This window comes from Triticum urartu, chromosome 7A (genome assembly GCF_056163025.1).
Source record: "Triticum urartu cultivar PI428250 chromosome 7A, HENAU_Tu73, whole genome shotgun sequence".
In the NCBI taxonomy this organism is placed as follows: domain Eukaryota; kingdom Viridiplantae; phylum Streptophyta; class Magnoliopsida; order Poales; family Poaceae; genus Triticum; species Triticum urartu.
In genome coordinates, this window is record NC_141879.1 from 52860759 (window position 1) to 52882101 (window position 21343).

General features: G+C 43.2%; 2 pseudogenes; both read right to left on the reverse strand.

Annotated features, from left to right (window-relative positions):
• Positions 1 to 312: 312 nt before the first annotated feature.
• Positions 313 to 1719, reverse strand: LOC147957637 (uncharacterized; annotated as a pseudogene).
• Positions 1720 to 2990: 1271 nt separating this feature from the next.
• On the reverse strand, positions 2991 to 14234 carry LOC147957638 (uncharacterized; annotated as a pseudogene).
• Between the last annotated feature and the right edge of the window lie 7109 nt (positions 14235 to 21343).

The window sequence follows — 21343 nt, forward strand, 5'->3', positions numbered from 1 at the left end:
TATCGTGATTACCTTCTAGGCTTCTCTTCTTCATTGCTGCCATAGCCTTGTCGTCCATCCTTTCTGCTTTGTTCTGCACATTACACAAGCTGAAGCGCAGATTTTCTTCGGTGACTAGAGGAGGAGTAGGAATCACCTCATCCTCCCCCTGCTTCGTCAGGCAGCTCAACTCTGTGTGTACTGCCCCCGCCCAACTTGCTTTGCTTGCATTCATTCACCTCATTCCCCTGTGAAAATGATCTCACAATATCAGAGTATAACTTTAGGTCACTCTTGCACATACGAGGAACAGATTCTTTTTCATTATCAAGGTTACTTACACCATCCCCCCCCCATGTCCTGTTCTTGAGCCATCATATCAATCAACAAAATGGTATGTAAGGAGTCATCAGATTCAAAGCTTTCCTGCAACTCCCGAATGATGTCTTGTTTCTCTCCCTTGGACGTGGAAGGAGCCAGCCCAGGTCCGGGAGAGAGACCGACCATCTTAGCTCCAGGAGCCGCCTGTATAGGACCATCTCTCCCCACATTTTGGTCAGGTTTCTGAGCAATCTCAACTGATTTTTTCTCTCTATCAGGATCCCTAGTCAAAACCTGCTCAACTTCATAGAAGAAATCATAGAAATGACCTCCAAGGACAGCCTCAGCAATGACAGGGATTTCATCTACATTCATGCATCCCATTTTAACATGGACAGAACTTGGGCGATGCAGAGTGGCACCGTCAATCTCAAGTGGAACACCAACTAGAGATGTAACATAGGCTAGATTTCTTTCACTTCTCTTATCCAGAGGAACATTACTGACTTTCACCCAGGCCACCTCCATAGCCCCCTTGCCCCCCACAGCAGATGACCACTGTGTGGCGCGTATCACTGCACCACTAGTTTTGAGAGTAACTCTGCCCACATAACAGATTTGAGCTACAGCCCTGGGATTAGGGAATCTAACAACGAAGACTCCAGGGCCAATAGCGTGAGCAGAGCAACGCCAGCCCGTAGCCAATTAGTCACTAAGATCAAGCTCCATTTGACGGGTCGATGTTTCCCCTTCTACAATAGTGACAACAATGCTATTGGCCCTCTCCTTAACCTGACTAGCAGTACACGAATCATGTATGTAATAGAAACCCTGCCCTTTAGACTGGAAAGCGCACATAGGAGCAATGCATTCCCAAGGAAGAAACTCGACGCAGACAAAAGCAAGATGACCTAGTTTATAGCAACGTTCACAGAAAGCTTGCGGACAGTGAGCAGGAGGATGCTCAGGAGACTTGCATACTGGACATAGGTCAAGATTCTTGGTAGGGTGCACCTGATTTTGCTTTCCATGAGGCCGTTGCTGCGGTGGAGGGGTGTGATGATCCGCACTGGCGCCGCCCGAGCCCGACAATGCCTACGTCTTCTGCACCCTGACGCCGCCCGAGCCCGACGACGTCTGCGCCTTCTGTACCCAGATCCCGCCATCGTGGACCTCGCGGCGTCTCCCCGCAGCCTCCTCCCACCTGGATGTGTCGTCCGAGGCCGAGGCGGTCTTGGACGAGTTGGAGTTGGAGTTGGTGTGGCCCCCGTCGTCGTCGCATTGCCATGAGAACTTGTTGCGCTCTCCCCCTCGGCCATTGCCGCGCCCAGGAGCCCGGCCCATCCCCCTTCCTGCTCTTCCCACACCGGCCACCTCCCGCCGATCTCCATAGTAGCCGCGTCCCCCCTCGGTCACCATAGGAGAGGAGGCGGCCACCGTAGCGAAGGATCTCGCGTCTCCCCCCACCTTGCCTCTCCACCACCCAAACGACTCTGCTGGCCTAGATGTAGGGTTTCTCTCCGCCGCCCAGAAGTGGGAGAATGAGGATTCTAGGTCAAGCACGAGTCGGGGCGTGGGATTTATACCTCTGGTGCGTGGCTGGGGAGGGGACCAGGAATTAAGAGATTCAGGTGGCTGGAGTTATATTGCTTCAGAGGATCTACAGCGAACCAGGAAAGCAGAAGCCAGGACCAAGCAATTCTGAGATTCACGTAGCAGGAGCTAGAGTTGAATTGCTTCAGAGGATCTACAGCGAACCAGGAAACCAGAAGCCAGGACCAAGCAATTCTGAGACTCACCTAGCTGGAGCTGGAGGTGTATTGCTTGACAGGATTTGCAGCGAATCAAGGAAGCAGAAGCCAGGACCAAGCAATTCTGAGGATGCACCTCGGGGCGTCTTCGAAGTTCCATACTATTTCTATTCGGTTGCAAGAGGTCAAGAAGTTGATAGTCACTTCAGTTCCATTCGTGGTTCATACGATTCCAAGTTTCCAACAACCTAGATGGTACGACAAATTATGAATTGCTCCTGAAAAGGAACCATCACTAATTTTTTCGACAGAAAAAATAACAGTGTCTCTGAAGTTACTCTCTACTCATTCAGTATCTCTCATTTTAGAAGACATACCTTTTTAGGTGCTGCTGAACAACAAGAATTAAGCGCTCAGAACAGAGTCGATAGCAAAAGGCGCTCTACAACAAGTTGTAGTGTTGTTTCAGTGTGGTACAATTTCAGCTAATTAGCCGTGAGAAGATCAAATATCAGCAAAATTAGATATTTCATCATTCCGACCACAAACAAACAACTCTTGATATGACCTACTGACAAGATAAAATATCAGCAAAATTAGATCTTACATTTAAGAAAACGTTCGAATGGAAGCATTTCTAGAAAGTGGCAAACCCTAAACAGGGGTACTTATTTTAGTTTATAATTTGTACAGAGTAGCTTATTCTAGATCTATCATGATACAAGAGTAGAGTTTAGAAGAAAACAGGTCTAGCAACAGATAGGCCACAGGACAACCGTCAGGCGACCTTTGCTAAACTGTCTCAAACTGCTTCCCTAATGGCGCCTCTCCCAAAGACTTGGCGACCCAAATCATTCAGGTTTGCATCTATAAACTCCAAAGAACATTACTGCCCATTAATGGATGTTTTGGTCAGGTCCTGGAATTTACTTTTGAGGATCAAGCAACAACACTCTGCAGTTCTAGGACCTGTGTCCACTCAGCCGGCCACCAGTCTGGCTTGATCGCCTTGACCCTCACATCTCTGTTGGCGCTGATGGCGAGGATTGCGTTTTCCTTCAATGCTGCTTCGAGCCGCAACAGGCCCATCCCACGGCTGCCAAGGGCGGTGCTTACCGTACCCACTTTCTTACCAGAGGCGTCCTCCACGACATCTGAGCCTGGAGCAACATCCTGCTCGAGTTCTGACTTCTGATAACAGAGGTTGCAGAATCAATATCCGGTTGACAGACTGGATGATTGCATAATTTAGCACAGAATTAATATCTGTTGTCATTTTCATCTACAAACTTCAAGGGTACCACGGTGGTTTGTGCAACCAAAACGAGACTTGGTGTTTTGCTGCAAACGACGCCTTGTGGTGGTTTTCTGTAATTAATTAATTAATTTAATGTTTTGTAACCTATCGGTTGAAATATATGTCCTCTCCCCCAATGGAACAGAACTTGCTTTCTGCTATATACGTATGTAGTATAAACAACTTGTCGGCTGAAATATATTCTGAAATATATGTCAGTAAAAATATCTGCCCATTCCCCAAACATGGCTCCTGCATACACGTGCATGCTTCTACCAAATACATATGGTATCTACGTGGGGTGTTCAAATCTCCATGACATTAATGCTCCAGCCATCAAGATCGTTGGAACAGGTGTCCACTGTCACAATGCCAAACTGCATGAAGCATCCATGTCATGGTTGTTGCACCATGTGGTGTCAAACATTAATGTAATAGTGATCTTATTTATTCAATAGAAGAGAGGTCAGGCTCACCTTTCTCAAAGAAGGAAGTCAGCTTCTGTACCTTAGCCAAGCTAGGAGTATATATCAGTCGTGGTAGGTTCACATCAGCATGCCACACACATAATATACAGAACTTCAATGGAGAAGTCGATCCTAACGCTCTAATGAAGGATTAAGAGGATCACGAAGCACTGACGCTGTGCGAAGCGCTTGCAGAAGGGCACACACAAATAAAGAAGTATACACGAGAAGTGCTCGAGCGGATGAAGGGACATCAGTGTGATCCCCAGCTTGAGGTGTAGTGGTTGGGTTATTGATAAACTTCCCAAGTCTGTGGTCGCTCGCCATGGCGAAAGGCGCAAACTTGGATATTTTGTTTAATAAAACTAGAATCTGAAGCTAACGAGTAGCACTACAGGACAGCACGTGCCTCTCTTACCTTGGATGTGCAGCCAAACACGGTGGACATCAAGCACTAACAAATTAAGTTGTAGTGTTGTTTCGGTGCATTGCAATTTCAGCTAATTAATCATGGGAACAGAAGATACGATTAACTTAACTCTGAACACGACTTTCTGCATGACTTTCTCACAAGAAAGAATATCATACTCCGTTCATCCGGAATTACTTGTGCAGAAATGAATATATCTAGACGTATCTTAGTTCTATATATATTCATTTTTATCCATTTGTATGACAAGTGATTCGGGATGGAGAGAGTAGATGATATGACATTGAAGCATCTGTTTTGACAATTCAAAACAAAAAAATGCATTTTGTAAGTGGCAAACTGTAAATAGGGTAACTAATGAGTGTGAACTTTGTGTACCATGATTTACTCTCGACAAATCACATATACGAGTACAAGTGAAGGTAGTAAACTAGAAATTAGACCCAGCAACTGATGCATCATAGAACACGGTATCTTTGCTAAACTCTCTGAAATACCTCTCGTACTATCGGCACCTTCCTGAAAGACTTCACACACGAATCCTTTGGGTTTTGCCTCTATAAGTTCAAAAGAAGTCCGTTGCAATGGATGTTTTGGACCAGGTTAGTTGAAAGGATCAAACCATAGCCCTCTGTTGTTCTAAGACATGTGTCCAATCAGCTAACAACTAGTCCGGCTTAATGGCATTCACCATCACATCCCTTTCGCCGATGGAGCTGTATGATGAGCTTTGCCTTCGTTCTTCTTCAAGCCACAACAAACACATTCTGCGGCTGCCGACAACCACGACAGTCTAGTCTGGCAGTTAGAATGGGTAATTCCATAATTTAGCACAAAATTAATGTCTTTATCATTTTCATCTGCGTACTCACGATACCGGCATTAGACTCTTCCGTATGACACCAAAGTAGTGTGTCTGCGAGACAATGCCCTGACTAATATAGCACCCCTTCTAAATGAATAGCATTCAGCCTCACATTCTGGGACCATGGTCGATAGCCCGGTGGCAAGGACTTCTCACCCCACGTGCTTCTAGGTTCCAGTAAGATCGGGGCCATATTATCCATTTGTACTTTTGATGAGTAAATATAAATCTCTTGCAGTTGAATAAATAAAAAATAAAAATACTCTTTTAATAACTATTTTATTTTGGTGAGATTTACTGGAATTATCCTTATAGCCATACTATTATTAAGTGAAGAGGAAAGTGTATTGCAACTCCGATATGTACGTCCATGACATTCACATGACTAATTGAACAATGCGACTTGACTGTAGGCTATCTCATAATGTGGTCATCTTAGGAACTACACTGTAGGCTATCACGACTTCTATCAGGAAGTTATACACTTGTGCTCTTTATGACAATGGTGAATAGCTCCAAAGCTTCAATACCATGGTAGTTGCACTGGCACCATACATTATCGGACATTTAAGTAATGATGTTCCTAATCATTTAAGCGTCACAATAGAGATGGAACATGCTCATATATAGTTTGCAATCTGTGCGGGTAAGGAGTGGAACTCAGTTGTTGCTAGGTGGGATATGCTTATATATAGTTTGTGAAGAAGTCATCCAGCTATCTACGTAGCTGTGCGGTGAAGGAGTAGGGCACGGTCTTTGCTTGGTTCAGAACAGTAATACCATAAACGTAATGCACATAAGTTCTGAGCTTGGTTAGAATTGGAATGGCACTTGCAATGCCACTAAATCTCACTGATATCCTAGGACTAGGAAGCATCGGGATTTGTGATTACGTCTGCCTAGATTTCTAACACGAGATAACAACGTCAGTGTGGTTGCAGGCTGGAGGTGTATTGCTTCAGAGGATTCACAATGAACAATGTAAGAAGCACCCACGACCAGACAATCTAGAGGATTTACCGCGGGCTGTCTTCCATGTTCCATACTATTTTTATCCGGTTACAAGAGGGCAAAGAAGTCGATACCCACTTCACTCTCATTCATGATTCATAGAGTGCAGCATTCTAGTTGGCCTGCCATGTTTGGAAATCAAGGATCACTCCTTAAAAAGGAGTATTTGTTTTCTCCCAATTGCCTGAATTATAGGGACAATGATTAATCTTGTCTGAATAAAAAAAATACTGGTATTTCTGAAGTTACACTCTATTCAATTACAAAAGACTTATAAAATCATTTTTAGGTGCGTCCAGATAGTGAGAATTGTTGAAGTGTATATGTGAATTGCATAGCCTTTTCCATTAGTTCAGACTTTTGGTTTCGTTGCCTAGTGCATGAAGCTTAACATGGTATCAGAGGTAAGGTCTTGAATTCAAGTCATGGCTTTCGCAATTTATCCAAAAATTGCTCCTGACCCCTCTTTGTTCATGTATAGACTTCTTGATTGTGTTGACTAGTGCATGAATCTTAACAAGAATTAAGTACTCAGAACAAAGTGGACAACAAAAGCAACGCTCAACCAAAGATAGGCGGCTGTAGTGTTGTTTCAGTGTACGTACGTACAATTTCAGCTAATTAAGCATGAGAAGATATATTCACACAAAAAAACATGAGAAGATATTTCTTCATTCAGAACACAAACTAACAACTTTGGGCATGACTTCCTGACAAGATAAAGTATCTGTAAAATTGGAGCATCTGTACCATAAACGTTCAAAAGTAAACATTTCGGGAAGAGCAAATCCTAAAATTAGGATGCTTATTTGAGTGTATACTTTGCACAGTGTCAACGTATCTTATTCTTGATCTATCAGTGATACAAGGGTTGGAGTAAAAGAATAAATTAGGTTTAGAAACTGATAGACCACAAAACACGATGAGGTAACCTTTGCTAAACTGTCTCAAATTATTCCCCTAACGGCACCTCTCTCAGAGACTTTGGGCACAAATCCTTCAGGTTTGCCTCTATGAACTCCGAAGAACTTTATCACTTCACTTCAGTGGAAGTTTTGGTCAGGTACTGGAACATACTTGCAAGCATGAAGCAACTGCGCTCTACTGTTTTAGGACCTGTGTCCACTCAGCTGCCTCACATATCCGTTCTGGCTGATTGTGAGGATTGTGTTTTGCTTCAGTGCTGCTTCAAGCCGCAAGATGCCCATTGCACATCTTGAGCTTGAAGTGGCTTATCAGAACTTCTATCAGGAAGCGGTAAACATGTGCTCTCTATGACAATGCTGAATAGCTCGAAGGCATCAATATCACGGTTGTTGCACCATATATTATCTGACATTAATGTATGACATTCTTAATTATTTAAGGGTGAGACAAGAGATAGAACATGCTCATATGTAGTTTGCAACTTGTGTAGGCAAGTAGAGATCGGACGTTGCAAGGTTGAACATGTTCATATATAGTTTGAGAAGAAGCCATCAAGCCATCTGCATACCTGTGCCAGCAAGGAGTAGAGCTTGGTATTTGCGTGGTTCATACCAGTAATACAACAAACATAATGTACACAAGTTATGTACGTAGTTAGAATTTGAATCGCACATACAAATGCCACTAAAACCCACTGACATCCTAGGACTAGGAAGCATCAGGATTTGTGATTACACCCGCCTATATTTCTACACGTGAGGTAAAAAAAATAGTATGATTGCCGGCTGGAGGTGCATTGCGTCAGAGGACAAACGGTGAACAAGACGGGCAGTAGTCACGACCTGGAAATTCAGAGGCTTTACTTCCGGAAGTGTTCCAAGTTCTGTACCATTTTCTTTCGGTTACAGGATGGCAAGAAGTCCATAGTCACCTCAGTCTCATTCGTACTTCATACAAGTCTAGATTACAAGATGGTGATTTAATTAAATCACGAATCACTCCTGAAAAGGAGATTATTTGTTTTTTCCCAGTTGGCTAATTATAGGGACCGTGATTAATTTTGTCAAAAAGAGAGAAAAATATACTCCCTCCGTTCCAAAATATAGTGCGCCCGCACTTCCCGCGGTTCAACTTTGACCATAAATTTACCAACGAGACCGACTGCCGCGGGAGTAAAAATTATATAATTGAAAAGTTCTTTTGAATACGAATTCATTGGTATAAATTTTGCTCCCGCCGCAGTCAGTCTCGTTGGTTAAATATATGGTTAAAGTTGAAGTGCGGAAATCAAGGATGCACTATAATTTGAAACGGAGGGAGTACTAGTATTTCTGAAGATACCTTCTATTCATTCAGTATTTTATTTTAGAAGACAACTTTGATGTGCAGCCAAATGGTGAGAATTAGGCGGTCAGAATAGAGCCCACAGCAAATGGCGCTCAAAACAGAGGCCACAACAAGTTGTACTGCTGTTTCAGTGTAGTACAGTTTCAGTTAATTAAGCACCAGAAGATATTTCTTCATTACAAACAAAAATAAATAAATTTGGACATGACTTACTGACATTAGGTCTAGCAACTGATTAGAACATCCGTTTCAGAAATCTTTGAAAGAAAACATTTAGGAACTGCCAAACCCTAAAAATAGGGGAAAAGATTCCCTTCAGCCGGCCGATTTGCAGCCATGATCCGCCGCCTGAGATGCACACCACGTGTTTCACATGGCTCCTGTCACCGCTGATTCTTTTTCCTTTCTATCTTAATCACTAACGACCGAGTGCCATTCGTTTCTTTTTTCCTTCATTCGTCTTCTGCAACATGCTTTCTGTTGCGAACATAATCTACAACATGACCTCTGTTGCGAAAAAATGAACAGACGTTTCCGCAACATATGCTCTGTTGCAAAAAATTATGCAATACGACTTTTGACAAAAAGAACTCTACAAATGTTTCCGCAACACGATCTTTGATGCAGAAAATATTCTGTAACATAAATTATGTTGCAAAAAAGTTCTACTGACATTTCCGCAACATGATCTCTGTTGCAAAAAATTCTGCAACATAGTCTATGTTGCAAAAGTTAGGATGCCCGTCAACCACTTGATGGCGCTAGATCTGCGGCTGCAGACCCGGCTGATCTTTTAAAAAGATCAGCCGGCAGAGCGCGTAGCGCCCCCCTAAAAACAGGGGTACCTATTTTAGTTTATACTTTGTACACTGTAGCACACTGTAGCTTACTCCTGATGTATCCCTGATACCAGGGAGCACATTGAAAAGAAGAAATTAGGTCTAGCCACTGAACTCGGAAAAATGTTTGAAACTGCTCCCCTAACATTGCCTCTCTTGATGACTACCGACAAAAGTTTTCACCCCACTTTATATAGAAAGCAATAATCAACAAACTGATCGACACACTCACCCAAGGCCGGACACAAAGGTGCGGAAGGCCTACAACAACAACACCCTGATCAACATGATGTAGACACTAAGGAGCCGCCGGACCTCTTCCCCGAGAACCTGCGAAGATGTGAATTGGAAAGACGACGAACCGAGAGCTCCAAAACGGTGCCCTCAGGAAGGACACGGCACCAAAGCGTAGCCACCACCCGATCCAAAGATCTAGATTTTGATCCGGGGAATGACAAAGGAAAAGGAGTAACCACAAAGGAGACTTTAGGAAGATGACGACATCCATGGGCGCCGCCTTCATCGGCCTGGCCAAACCAGACAGAGCTTTCACCCCGGCAGCAAACTCCGTCTTCATCACTCTCTCGAAGGCATGGGGCTCAACCGGGTGATGTACATTGGCATGTTGTTGAAAGAGTTATGCGCTATCTGAAAGGTACTATGAAGTATGGACTTCACTATACCAGATACCCGTCGGTACTTGAAGGGTATAGTGATGCGAAATGGATCTCTGATGCTGATGAGATGAAGGCCACAATTGGGTATATGTTTACTCTTGGAGGTGGCGTTGTTTCCTGAAAGTCTTGCAAGCAAACGATCTTAAGAAGATCAACAATGGAAGCAAAATTAATAGCATTAGACACATCTGGTGTCGAAGCAGGATGGCTTCGAGATCTTTTGATGGACTTGTCATTGGTTGATAAACCGGATCCGGCTATCCATAAGGGCCTTTTTCGTTATTCAATTTGACGCTAACAGTACCATTGTAGAGGATGTTTTTGATCCAGCCGCACCAGGTTACACCAAAACCTCGGTCGCGGTGACAATCTAGAAGGAATTCCCCATTGATTTTGTCATAGGCTTTTTCGAAATCTAATTTCAGAACAACCCCCACTTTTTTCTTATGATGAGTTTGGTGGAGTATTTCATGCAAAGTAAGGATCCCGTCCATGATATTTCTATGTTTGATAAACACATTCTGGTGCTTGCTGATCAGTATATCAGCAAAGATCGCCACCCGGTTATCTAAGACCTTGGTGATAAGCTTATATGGGCATCTCAGGAGACAAATGGGGCGATATTGTTGGATTTTCTTTGCTCCTTTCCTCTTGGGAATTAATGTAATGATGCCATAGTTCAGACGGGCTATGTCTAATTTGTTCGAATGGAAAGCTTCGAACAATTGCATGATATCTTTTTTCACAAACTCCCAACAATGCATATAGAATTCCGCTGGTATGTTATCTGGCCCTGGTGCTCGGTTGCATCCCATCCCGAACAAGGCTCTCTTCACCTCCTCCTCTGTGAATTCACTAGTAAGCATGATGTTATCCTCTTCACTAAGATTTTCATCCTCCGACCACGTATCAGCAGATAGGTGAAACATGTTGCCCCTAGCAGGGCCAAAGAGTTCTTTGTAGAACGAGGTTGCATGAGCTAGTAGGTTCTGTGTACCCTCAATCACCACCTCCCCCGCTGTGAATGAGTGGATAGTATTTTTTTTCTCTTCCTCCCATTTGCTACCCTATGATAGAAGGCTGTGTTTCGGTCTCCTTTGAGCAACCAATGCTCATTAGAGTGTTGTAACCAAAACAACTCTTCCATAATCAGTAGCTCGTTTAACTCTGCACACAAGGCAGTTCTTTCTTCATAAATTTCTGGACCCAGGGGGCCATTTTCTTCCATCCTCTCTATTCTCTCAAATTCTTCTTTAATGTATTTTTTTCTTTTTCTAGCATGCCCAAAGGAGTGAGCCCCCCATCCTTTGAAATATTTTTTGATACGTTTTAGTTTTATGTTTAAGATGTCGATAGGATCTTCAGATTTCACAGGCTGTTCCCAGATCTTTTTAGCTTTGATATAAAAATCATCATTTTTAAGCCAGCTCAGTTCAAACCTGAACTCCCGATCATGGGAAGGATTGGTTTTCACAGCATCAGTGGCCAAGAGCAAAGGATTGTGGTCTGAAGTATCTCTTACCAACTTGCAGACAGATACCAATGGGAATAACTCTTCCCACTCGAAGCTCATGAGGACTCTGTCTAATTTCTCCAAAGTAGGATGTTTCTGTTTATTGGACCAGGTGTATTTACCCCCTCCCATATGTATTTCTCTTAAGTTCAGAGATTGTATGACATAATTAAATCTGTCGGTGTAGTGAAAATGGGTCATATTCTTATTTTTCTCCTCACTACTATGGAGGATATTGAAATCTCCACCCACTATATAGGGGACATGTATCTGGGAGCAAGTATAAGCTAATTCATTAAGAAATTCCTCTTTTCTTTCTTCTTGGGCCGCTCCATAAACCACTACAAGGGTCCATATACTTTTATGTTTAACATCATATATGTTAGCTTGAAGAAGGAAGTTACCAGGTATCCAGGATATCACCTCTAGGGTTTCTTTCTTGATGCCACAAAGGATACAGCCAGATTTGCCAATAGAAGGAGTCCAGTTCCAAGTATATCTATCCAAGGGGTCCATCTTTCTTAAAAACTTACGAGAGAACTTTTTCTTCATAGTTTCCTGGAGGCTAATAAAATCTAGGGAATGATCTCTTATTAAGTCTGAGAAGCAGGTAGTCATCCCTTTCTTCCCTGCTCCTCTGCAATTCCAAAAGGTACCATTCATTTTAAAATGTTGTTTTTCCCTCTTCTGGTAATCCTACCAGGAGGCAAAGTAGGATTACCCTTTTTCTCTAGTAAGGAGTCATGATTTTTCTGACTTCTAGTCACAGGTTTGGATATCACCACATTGACTTTCCTATCTCTTTTCTTTTTGGATTTAACCATGATGAAATTCTCCTCATCTATTTCGTTTTCGTCACCCCATCTCAAACTAAGGGGAGTTTGGTCCCCTTTGGCATTGGTTAGTATCATAGGATTCTCCACATTTTTTCCATCCTCTTTCTTTTCCTCCTGAATATCTCTATTACGACATTTTTCAAGTTCTCTAAGCACATCAATGCAAGCAAAGTCTGTATCAGGAATATTTACTCCCATTTTAACCGCTCTAAGAATTAATTCAGGATTAGATAGAGCATCAAAAGAGTTTGGACTATCGTGATTACCTTCTAGGCTTCTCTTCTTCATTGCTGCCATAGCCTTGTCGTCCATCCTTTCTGCTTTGTTCTGCACATTACACAAGCTGAAGCGCAGATTTTCTTCGGTGACTAGAGGAGGAGTAGGAATCACCTCATCCTCCCCCTGCTTCGTCAGGCAGCTCAACCCTGTGTGTACTGCCCCCGCCCAACTTGCTTTGCTTGCATTCATTCACCTCATTCCCCTGTGAAAATGATCTCACAATATCAGAGTATAACTTTAGGTCACTCTTGCACATACGAGGAACAGATTCTTTTTCATTATCAAGGTTACTTACACCATCCCCCCCCCCATGTCCTGTTCTTGAGCCATCATATCAATCAACAAAATGGTATGTAAGGAGTCATCAGATTCAAAGCTTTCCTGCAACTCCCGAATGATGTCTTGTTTCTCTCCCTTGGACGTGGAAGGAGCCAGCCCAGGTCCGGGAGAGAGACCGACCATCTTAGCTCCAGGAGCCGCCTGTATAGGACCATCTCTCCCCACATTTTGGTCAGGTTTCTGAGCAATCTCAACTGATTTTTTCTCTCTATCAGGATCCCTAGTCAAAACCTGCTCAACTTCATAGAAGAAATCATAGAAATGACCTCCAAGGACAGCCTCAGCAATGACAGGGATTTCATCTACATTCATGCATCCCATTTTAACATGGACAGAACTTGGGCGATGCAGAGTGGCACCGTCAATCTCAAGTGGAACACCAACTAGAGATGTAACATAGGCTAGATTTCTTTCACTTCTCTTATCCAGAGGAACATTACTGACTTTCACCCAGGCCACCTCCATAGCCCCCTTGCCCCCCACAGCAGATGACCACTGTGTGGCGCGTATCACTGCACCACTAGTTTTGAGAGTAACTCTGCCCACATAACAGATTTGAGCTACAGCCCTGGGATTAGGGAATCTAACAACGAAGACTCCAGGGCCAATAGCGTGAGCAGAGCAACGCCAGCCCGTAGCCAATTAGTCACTAAGATCAAGCTCCATTTGACGGGTCGATGTTTCCCCTTCTACAATAGTGACAACAATGCTATTGGCCCTCTCCTTAACCTGACTAGCAGTACACGAATCATGTATGTAATAGAAACCCTGCCCTTTAGACTGGAAAGCGCACATAGGAGCAATGCATTCCCAAGGAAGAAACTCGACGCAGACAGAAGCAAGATGACCTAGTTTATAGCAACGTTCACAGAAAGCTTGCGGACAGTGAGCAGGAGGATGCTCAGGAGACTTGCATACTGGACATAGGTCAAGATTCTTGGTAGGGTGCACCTGATTTTGCTTTCCATGAGGCCGTTGCTGCGGTGGAGGGGTGTGATGATCCGCACTGGCGCCGCCCGAGCCCGACAATGCCTACGTCTTCTGCACCCTGACGCCGCCCGAGCCCGACGACGTCTGCGCCTTCTGTACCCAGATCCCGCCATCGTGGACCTCGCGGCGTCTCCCCGCAGCCTCCTCCCACCTGGATGTGTCGTCCGAGGCCGAGGCGGTCTTGGACGAGTTGGAGTTGGAGTTGGTGTGGCCCCCGTCGTCGTCGCATCGCCATGAGAACTTGTTGCGCTCTCCCCCTCGGCCATTGCCGCGCCCAGGAGCCCGGCCCATCCCCCTTCCTGCTCTTCCCACACCGGCCACCTCCCGCCGATCTCCATAGTAGCCGCGTCCCCCCTCGGTCACCATAGGAGAGGAGGCGGCCACCGTAGCGAAGGATCTCGCGTCTCCCCCCACCTTGCCTCTCCACCACCCAAACGACTCTGCTGGCCTAGATGTAGGGTTTCTCTCCGCCGCCCAGAAGTGGGAGAATGAGGATTCTAGGTCAAGCACGAGTCGGGGCGTGGGATTTATACCTCTGGTGCGTGGCTGGGGAGGGGACCAGGAATTAAGAGATTCAGGTGGCTGGAGTTATATTGCTTCAGAGGATCTACAGCGAACCAGGAAAGCAGAAGCCAGGACCAAGCAATTCTGAGATTCACGTAGCAGGAGCTAGAGTTGAATTGCTTCAGAGGATCTACAGCGAACCAGGAAACCAGAAGCCAGGACCAAGCAATTCTGAGACTCACCTAGCTGGAGCTGGAGGTGTATTGCTTGACAGGATTTGCAGCGAATCAAGGAAGCAGAAGCCAGGACCAAGCAATTCTGAGGATGCACCTCGGGGCGTCTTCGAAGTTCCATACTATTTCTATTCGGTTGCAAGAGGTCAAGAAGTTGATAGTCACTTCAGTTCCATTCGTGGTTCATACGATTCCAAGTTTCCAACAACCTAGATGGTACGACAAATTATGAATTGCTCCTGAAAAGGAACCATCACTAATTTTTTCGACAGAAAAAATAACAGTGTCTCTGAAGTTACTCTCTACTCATTCAGTATCTCTCATTTTAGAAGACATACCTTTTTAGGTGCTGCTGAACAACGAGAATTAAGCGCTCAGAACAGAGTCGATAGCAAAAGGCGCTCTACAACAAGTTGTAGTGTTGTTTCAGTGTGGTACAATTTCAGCTAATTAGCCGTGAGAAGATCAAATATCAGCAAAATTAGATATTTCATCATTCCGACCACAAACAAACAACTCTTGATATGACCTACTGACAAGATAAAATATCAGCAAAATTAGATCTTACATTTAAGAAAACGTTCGAATGGAAGCATTTCTAGAAAGTGGCAAACCCTAAACAGGGGTACTTATTTTAGTTTATAATTTGTACAGAGTAGCTTATTCTAGATCTATCATGATACAAGAGTAGAGTTTAGAAGAAAACAGGTCTAGCAACAGATAGGCCACAGGACAACCGTCAGGCGACCTTTGCTAAACTGTCTCAAACTGCTTCCCTAATGGCGCCTCTCCCAAAGACTTGGCGACCCAAATCATTCAGGTTTGCATCTATAAACTCCAAAGAACATTACTGCCCATTAATGGATGTTTTGGTCAGGTCCTGGAATTTACTTTTGAGGATCAAGCAACAACACTCTGCAGTTCTAGGACCTGTGTCCACTCAGCCGGCCACCAGTCTGGCTTGATCGCCTTGACCCTCACATCTCTGTTGGCGCTGATGGCGAGGATTGCGTTTTCCTTCAATGCTGCTTCGAGCCGCAACAGGCCCATCCCACGGCTGCCAAGGGCGGTGCTTACCGTACCCACTTTCTTACCAGAGGCGTCCTCCACGACATCTGAGCCTGGAGCAACATCCTGCTCGAGTTCTGACTTCTGATAACAGAGGTTGCAGAATCAATATCCGGTTGACAGACTGGATGATTGCATAATTTAGCACAGAATTAATATCTGTTGTCATTTTCATCTACAAACTTCAAGGGTACCACGGTGGTTTGTGCAACCAAAACGAGACTTGGTGTTTTGCTGCAAACGACGCCTTGTGGTGGTTTTCTGTAATTAATTAATTAATTTAATGTTTTGTAACCTATCGGTTGAAATATATGTCCTCTCCCCCAATGGAACAGAACTTGCTTTCTGCTATATACGTATGTAGTATAAACAACTTGTCGGCTGAAATATATTCTGAAATATATGTCAGTAAAAATATCTGCCCATTCCCCAAACATGGCTCCTGCATACACGTGCATGCTTCTACCAAATACATATGGTATCTACGTGGGGTGTTCAAATCTCCATGACATTAATGCTCCAGCCATCAAGATCGTTGGAACAGGTGTCCACTGTCACAATGCCAAACTGCATGAAGCATCCATGTCATGGTTGTTGCACCATGTGGTGTCAAACATTAATGTAATAGTGATCTTATTTATTCAATAGAAGAGAGGTCAGGCTCACCTTTCTCAAAGAAGGAAGTCAGCTTCTGTACCTTAGCCAAGCTAGGAGTATATATCAGTCGTGGTAGGTTCACATCAGCATGCCACACACATAATATACAGAACTTCAATGGAGAAGTCGATCCTAACGCTCTAATGAAGGATTAAGAGGATCACGAAGCACTGACGCTGTGCGAAGCGCTTGCAGAAGGGCACACACAAATAAAGAAGTATACACGAGAAGTGCTCGAGCGGATGAAGGGACATCAGTGTGATCCCCAGCTTGAGGTGTAGTGGTTGGGTTATTGATAAACTTCCCAAGTCTGTGGTCGCTCGCCATGGCGAAAGGCGCAAACTTGGATATTTTGTTTAATAAAACTAGAATCTGAAGCTAACGAGTAGCACTACAGGACAGCACGTGCCTCTCTTACCTTGGATGTGCAGCCAAACACGGTGGACATCAAGCACTAACAAATTAAGTTGTAGTGTTGTTTCGGTGCATTGCAATTTCAGCTAATTAATCATGGGAACAGAAGATACGATTAACTTAACTCTGAACACGACTTTCTGCATGACTTTCTCACAAGAAAGAATATCATACTCCGTTCATCCGGAATTACTTGTGCAGAAATGAATATATCTAGACGTATCTTAGTTCTATATATATTCATTTTTATCCATTTGTATGACAAGTGATTCGGGATGGAGAGAGTAGATGATATGACATTGAAGCATCTGTTTTGACAATTCAAAACAAAAAAATGCATTTTGTAAGTGGCAAACTGTAAATAGGGTAACTAATGAGTGTGAACTTTGTGTACCATGATTTACTCTCGACAAATCACATATACGAGTACAAGTGAAGGTAGTAAACTAGAAATTAGACCCAGCAACTGATGCATCATAGAACACGGTATCTTTGCTAAACTCTCTGAAATACCTCTCGTACTATCGGCACCTTCCTGAAAGACTTCACACACGAATCCTTTGGGTTTTGCCTCTATAAGTTCAAAAGAAGTCCGTTGCAATGGATGTTTTGGACCAGGTTAGTTGAAAGGATCAAACCATAGCCCTCTGTTGTTCTAAGACATGTGTCCAATCAGCTAACAACTAGTCCGGCTTAATGGCATTCACCATCACATCCCTTTCGCCGATGGAGCTGTATGATGAGCTTTGCCTTCGTTCTTCTTCAAGCCACAACAAACACATTCTGCGGCTGCCGACAACCACGACAGTCTAGTCTGGCAGTTAGAATGGGTAATTCCATAATTTAGCACAAAATTAATGTCTTTATCATTTTCATCTGCGTACTCACGATACCGGCATTAGACTCTTCCGTATGACACCAAAGTAGTGTGTCTGCGAGACAATGCCCTGACTAATATAGCACCCCTTCTAAATGAATAGCATTCAGCCTCACATTCTGGGACCATGGTCGATAGCCCGGTGGCAAGGACTTCTCACCCCACGTGCTTCTAGGTTCCAGTAAGATCGGGGCCATATTATCCATTTGTACTTTTGATGAGTAAATATAAATCTCTTGCAGTTGAATAAATAAAAAATAAAAATACTCTTTTAATAACTATTTTATTTTGGTGAGATTTACTGGAATTATCCTTATAGCCATACTATTATTAAGTGAAGAGGAAAGTGTATTGCAACTCCGATATGTACGTCCATGACATTCACATGACTAATTGAACAATGCGACTTGACTGTAGGCTATCTCATAATGTGGTCATCTTAGGAACTACACTGTAGGCTATCACGACTTCTATCAGGAAGTTATACACTTGTGCTCTTTATGACAATGGTGAATAGCTCCAAAGCTTCAATACCATGGTAGTTGCACTGGCACCATACATTATCGGACATTTAAGTAATGATGTTCCTAATCATTTAAGCGTCACAATAGAGATGGAACATGCTCATATATAGTTTGCAATCTGTGCGGGTAAGGAGTGGAACTCAGTTGTTGCTAGGTGGGATATGCTTATATATAGTTTGTGAAGAAGTCATCCAGCTATCTACGTAGCTGTGCGGTGAAGGAGTAGGGCACGGTCTTTGCTTGGTTCAGAACAGTAATACCATAAACGTAATGCACATAAGTTCTGAGCTTGGTTAGAATTGGAATGGCACTTGCAATGCCACTAAATCTCACTGATATCCTAGGACTAGGAAGCATCGGGATTTGTGATTACGTCTGCCTAGATTTCTAACACGAGATAACAACGTCAGTGTGGTTGCAGGCTGGAGGTGTATTGCTTCAGAGGATTCACAATGAACAATGTAAGAAGCACCCACGACCAGACAATCTAGAGGATTTACCGCGGGCTGTCTTCCATGTTCCATACTATTTTTATCCGGTTACAAGAGGGCAAAGAAGTCGATACCCACTTCACTCTCATTCATGATTCATAGAGTGCAGCATTCTAGTTGGCCTGCCATGTTTGGAAATCAAGGATCACTCCTTAAAAAGGAGTATTTGTTTTCTCCCAATTGCCTGAATTATAGGGACAATGATTAATCTTGTCTGAATAAAAAAAATACTGGTATTTCTGAAGTTACACTCTATTCAATTACAAAAGACTTATAAAATCATTTTTAGGTGCGTCCAGATAGTGAGAATTGTTGAAGTGTATATGTGAATTGCATAGCCTTTTCCATTAGTTCAGACTTTTGGTTTCGTTGCCTAGTGCATGAAGCTTAACATGGTATCAGAGGTAAGGTCTTGAATTCAAGTCATGGCTTTCGCAATTTATCCAAAAATTGCTCCTGACCCCTCTTTGTTCATGTATAGACTTCTTGATTGTGTTGACTAGTGCATGAATCTTAACAAGAATTAAGTACTCAGAACAAAGTGGACAACAAAAGCAACGCTCAACCAAAGATAGGCGGCTGTAGTGTTGTTTCAGTGTACGTACGTACAATTTCAGCTAATTAAGCATGAGAAGATATATTCACACAAAAAAACATGAGAAGATATTTCTTCATTCAGAACACAAACTAACAACTTTGGGCATGACTTCCTGACAAGATAAAGTATCTGTAAAATTGGAGCATCTGTACCATAAACGTTCAAAAGTAAACATTTCGGGAAGAGCAAATCCTAAAATTAGGATGCTTATTTGAGTGTATACTTTGCACAGTGTCAACGTATCTTATTCTTGATCTATCAGTGATACAAGGGTTGGAGTAAAAGAATAAATTAGGTTTAGAAACTGATAGACCACAAAACACGATGAGGTAACCTTTGCTAAACTGTCTCAAATTATTCCCCTAACGGCACCTCTCTCAGAGACTTTGGGCACAAATCCTTCAGGTTTGCCTCTATGAACTCCGAAGAACTTTATCACTTCACTTCAGTGGAAGTTTTGGTCAGGTACTGGAACATACTTGCAAGCATGAAGCAACTGCGCTCTACTGTTTTAGGACCTGTGTCCACTCAGCTGCCTCACATATCCGTTCTGGCTGATTGTGAGGATTGTGTTTTGCTTCAGTGCTGCTTCAAGCCGCAAGATGCCCATTGCACATCTTGAGCTTGAAGTGGCTTATCAGAACTTCTATCAGGAAGCGGTAAACATGTGCTCTCTATGACAATGCTGAATAGCTCGAAGGCATCAATATCACGGTTGTTGCACCATATATTATCTGACATTAATGTATGACATTCTTAATTATTTAAGGGTGAGACAAGAGATAGAACATGCTCATATGTAGTTTGCAACTTGTGTAGGCAAGTAGAGATCGGACGTTGCAAGGTTGAACATGTTCATATATAGTTTGAGAAGAAGCCATCAAGCCATCGGCATACCTGTGCCAGCAAGGAGTAGAGCTTGGTATTTGCGTGGTTCATACCAGTAATACAACAAACATAATGTACACAAGTTATGTACGTAGTTAGAATTTGAATCGCACATACAAATGCCACTAAAACCCACTGACATCCTAGGACTAGGAAGCATCAGGATTTGTGATTACACCCGCCTATATTTCTACACGTGAGGTAAAAAAAATAGTATGATTGCCGGCTGGAGGTGCATTGCGTCAGAGGACAAACGGTGAACAAGACGGGCAGTAGTCACGACCTGGAAATTCAGAGGCTTTACTTCCGGAAGTGTTCCAAGTTCTGTACCATTTTCTTTCGGTTACAGGATGGCAAGAAGTCCATAGTCACCTCAGTCTCATTCGTACTTCATACAAGTCTAGATTACAAGATGGTGATTTAATTAAATCACGAATCACTCCTGAAAAGGAGATTATTTGTTTTTTCCCAGTTGGCTAATTATAGGGACCGTGATTAATTTTGTCAAAAAGAGAGAAAAATATACTCCCTCCGTTCCAAAATATAGTGCGCCCGCACTTCCCGCGGTTCAACTTTGACCATAAATTTACCAACGAGACCGACTGCCGCGGGAGTAAAAATTATATAATTGAAAAGTTCTTTTGAATACGAATTCATTGGTATAAATTTTGCTCCCGCCGCAGTCAGTCTCGTTGGTTAAATATATGGTTAAAGTTGAAGTGCGGAAATCAAGGATGCACTATAATTTGAAACGGAGGGAGTACTAGTATTTCTGAAGATACCTTCTATTCATTCAGTATTTTATTTTAGAAGACAACTTTGATGTGCAGCCAAATGGTGAGAATTAGGCGGTCAGAATAGAGCCCACAGCAAATGGCGCTCAAAACAGAGGCCACAACAAGTTGTACTGCTGTTTCAGTGTAGTACAGTTTCAGTTAATTAAGCACCAGAAGATATTTCTTCATTACAAACAAAAATAAATAAATTTGGACATGACTTACTGACATTAGGTCTAGCAACTGATTAGAACATCCGTTTCAGAAATCTTTGAAAGAAAACATTTAGGAACTGCCAAACCCTAAAAATAGGGGAAAAGATTCCCTTCAGCCGGCCGATTTGCAGCCATGATCCGCCGCCTGAGATGCACACCACGTGTTTCACATGGCTCCTGTCACCGCTGATTCTTTTTCCTTTCTATCTTAATCACTAACGACCGAGTGC